This window comes from Humulus lupulus, chromosome X (genome assembly GCF_963169125.1).
Source record: "Humulus lupulus chromosome X, drHumLupu1.1, whole genome shotgun sequence".
Classification (NCBI taxonomy): Eukaryota; Viridiplantae; Streptophyta; class Magnoliopsida; order Rosales; family Cannabaceae; genus Humulus; species Humulus lupulus.
The window spans coordinates 25,720,280-25,728,463 of NC_084802.1; the positions used below are offsets into that span (position 1 = coordinate 25,720,280).

At 31.6% G+C, this 8,184-nt stretch overlaps 1 long non-coding RNA gene across 1 annotated transcript; it reads left to right on the forward strand.

Moving 5' to 3' along the window:
• Positions 1-2,971: 2,971 nt before the first annotated feature.
• LOC133803687 (uncharacterized) lies at positions 2,972-6,426 on the forward strand. Its single transcript, XR_009878096.1, has 2 exons — positions 2,972-3,445; positions 6,106-6,426. It is a non-coding gene; the product is annotated as an uncharacterized LOC133803687 (long non-coding RNA).
• Positions 6,427-8,184: the final 1,758 nt, after the last annotated feature.

Consider the following 8,184-nt stretch of genomic DNA (forward strand, 5'->3'; position numbering starts at 1 on the left):
AGACCTAAGGGCCGAGAACGGCATAGCGTCCTGAACGTAGGGCCAAATGAAGATTATATCTAATCGATATCAGCATTGAATGACTCTAAGGCATTAATGCTGGACCGACCCTAAGGTCGATGAATCTTATAAGCGCTTGACTAGTCTAAGCTAGTTACCCAGAGCCAGGGCCTAAGGCCTAGGTGACTGCTTGTCACATGGCTAGGGAACAGAGTTCCATGGTTATGACTCTATGGTCATGAGGAGGGTTATGTTGGTGACTAGACATCATGCACCTATCCTGTTTAAGCTAGTGAAAGGTTCACTTATCTATTAAGCTCGGTGACCCTATCGTCACATGGCTATTGGGAATAAACCCACCTTAGTGACTATTACAACTGTCACTCTTCTATTTGGGGCTAAAAGCCCTATATGATTATTATGATCATTGGTTGATGTGTTATATTCAACGTTACGCGAACTCATTTGCCTGCTTGAATAGGGCTATCTCTGCTAGGCGTGCGCCTTATGTTTTGATGACATGTTATTACTGTTCATGAGCATATTAAGTTTTCTTGCTGGGCTTCGGCTCACGGGTGCTATGTGGTGCAGGTAAAGGCAAAAGAAAGCTGGACCATCCTTGAGTTGCAGAGCTTAGGTGATGATGTGTACATATGCAGCTGTTCGACCACCACGGCCGAGGTTTGAAGAAGAACTAGGGTTTAACCCTGTTTTGCCGCCTAGATCGGCTGGTTGTAAATATTTTCTTGTAATAGACCTCTAAGTTATATTTTTGGGATCCCAATGTATATAGTAAACATTCTAATGAAACGTTACATCTTAACCAAAATTTTTAATCCCTAAATCGCTAATCATACTTAGATACACAGTTTTGGCCAAATGACTCGATTAGCGAGTTTAGCACTGTCTATAAGGCACACCGTAAAAGTCCCTGGAGTTTGGGGCATTACAGAGACAGCCATGTAGAGCAGGAGAGGCTCTCCGTCTATCGACTTGGACAGAATCGGAGAATTTTCCATGTGCGCCTTGAGCTGTTGGAACGCCTGTTCGTACTATTCCGTCCATTCAAACATGTGACTTCCTCGGAGAACATTGAAGAAAGGGATGCACTTGTCCATTGTCAAGCATTGACTGTCTTTATCGCTATCAACCTTAAAAAGAGAGAATAAAGAAACAAGCAATACGAACACAAGGATTTTACTTGGTTTGGGTTATAAAAGAACCCTAGTCCATGAGTCTCTGGTATTAAGAAGATTGGAATCTTGTGATGGCAAACTCCAGTGGTGTATTCTCAAGAAGCGTTTAGATTGCCCTGAGTACAATGCATTTTCTCTCTAAAATACTGACCCTTTTACAATGAGACCCCAACCTTATTTATAGAGGTTGTGGTCATTAATACTAATCATCAGTAATTAAAACACATTTTCCCCGTTATTGGGGGATTAATACCAATTCAATACATTGAGCTGCATTGAATAGAGACCACGACCCAAGCGAGATGTGCGGGGCCTACCGCAAAAAGGTACTTACTTTATGGGGAATATGCCTTAGGTACTGTCAGGGCGTGCTGTAAGAATCTCCATGTTAGACGGTGTAGTGAGAGTGCGAATCGTCGAGTCGTACACTCAACAACACTGTTGACGGATCGCCCAAAAAGGTTGTCATACGATCCTCTGGCACTGCAAACCCGCATTGGCTGACACCTGGCGCCATATCTTAGGTCCGAGAACCAAAACCTCGAACCTGGGAGACGACTGGGGGAGGAGAGCCCCCTTGCCTCAATTTCCTGAGCTGGGGAACCACAAGCTCTAAGGGCAAGCCTCAGATAGTAATCTACCTTTAAGGTATTCACAGCCTACCCATTGGCGAAGACGGGCGACCTCACCTAAAAGGATCTTCGCCTCGAATAGAGCCCTCGGGAGGTAACATACTCCAAAGACGTCTATGACTGTCCGAGCCAGTCATTGTGAGTTGCCATGTGTCGGAGAAGAAAATACGGACAACAATATTCAATTTTTTCTTTATCAAAATTGGGTTTAGGGGTCTATTTGAACCATTTTACAAAACACAGGGTCCGAAAAAGAATTTGTCAAAACACAAGGTCAAAACAGGTAATGAGACAAAATACAGAGTCCAAAAATGTATAAACCATATTTTCAATGGCTTAGTTTGGTTTTTCATTTTAACAAAATCGTATGAGAGATTTGGTTTCAAAATTCTTTTAAACTGCATCAAATCAAACCGTGTACACCTTTACAACTAGCCTTCTTAATGAAATTATTTCTTTCAAAATAAACTATCAAGATTGATTAGAAAAAACTAACAAATATTTTCAAATAACCAAAATACAACTTTTCAAATAAGAACAATTTTAAAAGATATTCAAGTTATACTCAATCGTGTTTTTGCTCTGTAGCGGTTGGAGCATAATTTTTTCTAACTTTCTTTGTTGACCAATATATTTTGATCAGATTTTCAATCAAAACATACTTAGTAATAAGTTTTCAGAGTTTGGACTGGCGTCCCTTCCCATCTCGGAATTCGCAAAACTTTTTATTAGGCATGTCATGTCAAAACTTTTCTTTGCGAACGTTCGTTTTCTTTGTTTTCTGGTATACACCATAGTTAATAAAAAAATATTAGTTGATCATGGTGACTTTTATCTACAATCAATATATTACTTATTTAATTGTCAAAAATATATTAATTATTTAGGCAGTATTATGTACTTCTGATAATTGTATTTAAAGGAAAATAACAGTTTAACCCGTGTTTTATCTGAATAATCTATTGACTCTTATATTTTGTTAAATGGTAAAATGGACCATAAGTTTGGTAAAATGAAACAATACGATACCTGAGTTAAATTTTGGTCAATAGGACTAAAATACCCTCGTATTTTTTAATTAATGAATTAAATTATATAAAATAAATAATAATAAAATTGATAAAAATTTAAATATATATTCTAATTACTCTCTCAGACACACTCTCTCTCCTCTCTATTCTCTCCTGCTTCTCCTTTATTCTATCTTTCCCTAGCAGTCGACCCTAGATTCTTCTTCTCGCCTGCATCAGCCACGATCTTGAGGTCTAACGATGTGCGTGTTGACTGAAGGTGCGGAGCTTGGGGTCTAACGATGTGTGTGTGCTTCGGTCGGAGCTTGTGGCCTGGTGCGACAAGGGAGGTGCCTGGTGCAACGGGAAGAAAGAAGCAAGTTGAGGCGCTTGGTGCGACAGGAAGAAAGAAGCAAGCCGAGGCGCCTAGTGTGACGGGAAGAAGGAAAAGCTTATACCTAGATTTGCGATAGATTTTTTGGTTTGTTGTTGAAGGAGGAGTTTTGTTCTCGGAGGAGTTTTGGTTTGTTACCTAGATTTGTGACGAAGCACCTTCAAATGCAAGCTAAGGAAGACGACAGAGGCACAAGAAGATAGATAGAGAAAGGTAGTCGATTTGGTTTATCATCTTCTTCTCTTTTTTGACTTGGTTTGTTGATTTGAAGATAAATTATTCTGAGTTTTAAGTTTTTGGTAGAAGTTGTTGTATAATACTGGTGCAGATCTGAGAAGTACATTTTTCTACTGCAGTTGTTTATTGATTGATGAATCTGGGTTTTGTGTGATTGATGAATTTGGGTTTTGTGTGATGGATTTTGAATATAGGTTTTAAGGATGAACTTTAGAAGATGTTTTATTTTAATTTTAGGTATTGAAGAGTTTGAAGAATGAACTCAAGAACCTTCTTTATTTTGTTTTAAATCTACGCTCTAAAAATAAACTCAATAACATGTTATGTTTTGTTTTGTTTTAATTATGTGTATTGAATTTGTATATTACAATTAACTGGAGACCATGTTTATTTGTATCTTAAGTTTAATTTTTTTTTTGTTTATAATTTTATGTTTAAACATTTTTTAATAAGCTAATATATATTTAATTTTTTTTATTTTAAAACTAATTAAATTTATTTTTATTTTAGAATCTATTTTTAATTATTAATAAATTCATTAATTAATATTATCTGAGAGTATTTTGGCCATATTTAAAATAAGTCTGACAAAAATTAAGATCAAGATACTAGTTTCATCTGTTTTGTTAAACAGGGGTCTATTTTATCATTTAACAAAATATAGTAGTCTATTCAGGTAAAACATGAATCAAATTGATATTTTTCCTCAACTTTAATTTTTTGATTTTGATCTCTTAGAGGTTTTCTTTTTTATAATCTTGTGACGATTAGAATTATTAGATCTCTTAGTTTTTTCTAAGTTGACCTTTGAGGCAGTTCATTTCTTAAACTTTTGATTATGCCAAAATTTCTAGTTTTATTCTGTTGATTCAAGTTCATTATACAGAGGTGAATATTGCTCCTAAGCAGTTATGAAAGGATATTCAATGTTGTTGGAATATTTTATGAGTTATTTTAATTTTTTATTGCATCAATCTATTATTCAAAAATTTCAGATTAGTTCTGTATCATTCAATCGGTTCAGTACAAGGCAAGTTTTTCTTCTTCTTTATTACTATTTTTTTTCATCAATTTGTGCAGAATTTAACTTTTAACTTTTAAGTTTTAGTTTTATTTGATGTATAATTATTTACATTGGATTGAACCGTTTCGTCATGATTTCATATGTTATTGATATCTATCTTAATTAACCATTGTTGGTTGTTATTCGGTTATCTGTTTTAGTTAACTTTCTAAGTTGGTTATTAATTTTTCAAAGAAGTTTATTAATGAACTTTTATAAAATAGTTAGTTTATATATATCATAATAATATCGTTTTATTATTTTCAAGTTGTTATACTTTTAGTTAAAATTTCTTATTATTAAATAAAATATGTTTTTTAATCTTTTCTTTATATAGTGCTTTGTCGTGGTATTTTCCATTTCAAATATATGATTTGCCTTTGATTTATTTGTAGGGCAAATACTTAGTTGGCACATGTGTTTTATCGAAATAGAGATTTAGTATCTTCTGTTTTCAATAATACTCATTTACTATCTTATAATTTTCTCAATATTAATTATAAAATTACTTAATTATATATAAATAATTATAGTTTGGTTATATTGAAAAAATTGTATCGATCAAATTGGGGTCTAGGATACCAAATATGTACGATTTCAAATTACAGAATATCGAATAAGTATTATTGAAAACTTAGGGTACTAAATTCGTATTTTGACAAAATACAAGATACCAAATGAGTATCTACCCTTATTTGTATATTTTATAGTCTATGTTTCCACTTTCATAATTTTACTCCACATTTTTTTAATCTAGTTATTTTATGTTATTGAAATTGAAATTCATTTTATGTGTTTTTCAATGTTATTATTATGTTTTTGTTGTGTTGCATTATGTTACTGTTTATGTGAGTTATTGAAAATTTGGAGACGACAGGAGATTGTTTGGATGATTATTGAATTTCACAAATAAATTTTTAATTTTTATTGTTATTTTAGCATGACATCTGCATTTTTTCCAATTAGTACTTTTTTATAGGCTATTTAAGTTTTTTACCCCCGAACTATTATATATGCATATCGTGCTTCCGAATTTTTCAGGCAGTTAAAAAATCTCCCCGATCTATTCACAGTCATGTAAATTAGGACTTCCGTCCAATTCTGTTCATTTTTTGTAACAGGAGGATGATGTTGCCATTTTTTTAACATCATTTGGGATGACACGTTGACAATGCTCACGGCGGCAATGGAAGGAAGTACTTGCTTCCAAATATATATATATATATATATAAATTTATATGTAGAGAGGGATTGTCAATTAATTATTTAATTCGTTTTGTACACTTTAGAGTCCCACGTGTCATCCCAAATGATGTAAAAAAATGCCACATCATCCTCCCGTTACAAAAAATGAACGGAATTGGACGGAAGTCCTAATTTACATGACTGTGAATAGATCGGGGGATTTTTTAACTGCCTGAAAAATTCGGGTGTACGATATGCATATGTAATAGTTCGGGGGGTAAAAAACCTAAATAGCCTTTTTTTATATAAAACAACATGTTTATATTATTGTTATTTCTTTCTTAACAACTTAATACTCACAAAAATTGTATTTTTGTTGTTTTTGTAGGTTGTTTCTCAGTTATCCAAGCAGGAGGGCTTTTAAGTTTGACTTTGAATTAGTTTCATTTAGATGTTGAATATGACGGCTTGATTTAATCCATGCATTCTTTAAGAGTTCCTTGTATTTTATCGAATTAGGTTCTTTTGTAGAGAATGTTACAAGTTTGTTGTCCAATTTTCCTAAGGTGTCCTTAATCTATGTTTGATTTACATATTGATTAGTTGTGTATGCTCTTAAGGTGGACGAAAAACTTGTATATCTAGAGAATTTCTTATTTTTTGTTGCTGTATTACACTCTTATTATGATTTTTAATGAAATATTCATTACTGCAATTTTTTTTTTATCTCTCTTAAATAACAAATTTTAATTTTAAACCTTGAGATATTGGACTTCTTAAGTTTATTAAAACAACACAAATAAATTTAAAAATTACTTTTATCATATTTTTTAAAAATAAAAGGGATTTTAACCTCTTAATAACAGTACTTTATTATTTAATTAAAAAATATTGTAAGTTTAGACTTTGTACCTCTAATTGAAATTTATCATTTTATAACAATTTATTAAGTTTAAAACCCTAATTAAATTACAAAATACAAACTTATAAAGCCTTAGTAAAATAACATAATAAAAAATATATTTAAAATTTGAAAATATTTACTTTTCTACCACTTTTACTTCTCCAAAAAAAAAAATGGAAATTATTATAGTTAGAATGTTTTTTTTAGGAAATAATTAAACTTCATTACTCATAAAGATCCCTTCTTAATAGAGTAAACAACTAAGAGAAATATCTATCTCCTGTATACTATGATCAGAAGAAGAACAAGAAGCTCTAGCTAAGAAATGAACTATTTTATTTGCAGACCATTTAACAAAAAATAACGATACATTATTTAAAATGATCAAAAGAGATTTATAATCAATAGCTCAAAATGGAAGGCCATTGTATAAGGATTCCTGATTGCTTGTACCACAACCAAGCTATCTTTCTCAAGCACAACTAGTATATTTAGCATGTTAAAAAAATATTTACATAAAAAATTAATCAATTCATATGAGAATACTTTATCCCTCATGCACTTGAGCAACAAGAGAAGCATGCCAACCAACGAAGATCAATGTGTAAAGTAAATTAAAAGAAGAAAACACATCCACAAAGGGTACTCTTTACTTGTAAATCAAAATACTACAACTTTCTAATGCAAATACCAATTGCATTTCACTTGAGCATCAAAGATGGAGCAGTTAATCAACATAATGAACACGCACTCCAATTGTTACACAATGCTTTTCGAAGATTAGTTTGTATTTGCAAGAATGAATAATTGGTATAGATACAACTTTAATGGGAAAAATATTTATGGAGTCATTTTATCATTATCTAGGTCTTCAAGGTCTTTTCCTTTTAAAAAAAAAAAAAGAGTCTTTGCACCTAAATAACCCTTTGTTTGAAGGCCTAGTAAATATTTGAAGTAAATCATCACCAAAATTATTTAATTCAAATTGATACTCTAAATCCCTAATTTCATACAAAAGGAAACATATCTAAACCCTTGATATCATAACTATAAAATATTAAGCAAACAATCTCATATTTTAGAACAATAAATATTAAGCAATCAATCCTAACTGAGGCCAACAAAATTCAAACAAAAAATAACACACAACAAGTATTAGCATCTATTTTTAGTCAAAAATCAAGGTTCAAAATGTTGGAAAATTAATCTAATGAAACAAAAATATATAGGCCCAAATAATAAAAATTAACATAATTTTTTTAGGGTTTATACATTTTTAGACCCTGTGTTTTGCCTCATTACATGTTTGAACTTTGTGTTTTGAAAAATTATTTTTTAGACCCTGTGTTTTGTAAAATTGTTCAAATAGGCCCCTAAATCTGATTTTGATGAACAAAAAATTAAATATAACAACACAGTTCTTAGGCAGAATGACTGTATTTTTGTTCTGAGTTGTTAGTTTGATGAATTATTTGTGATTTTAGTTAAAAAAAAACTTTGATTAAAATTGGATTTATAGGTCTATTTGAACTATTTTAGAAAACACAAGGTCCAAACAGGTAA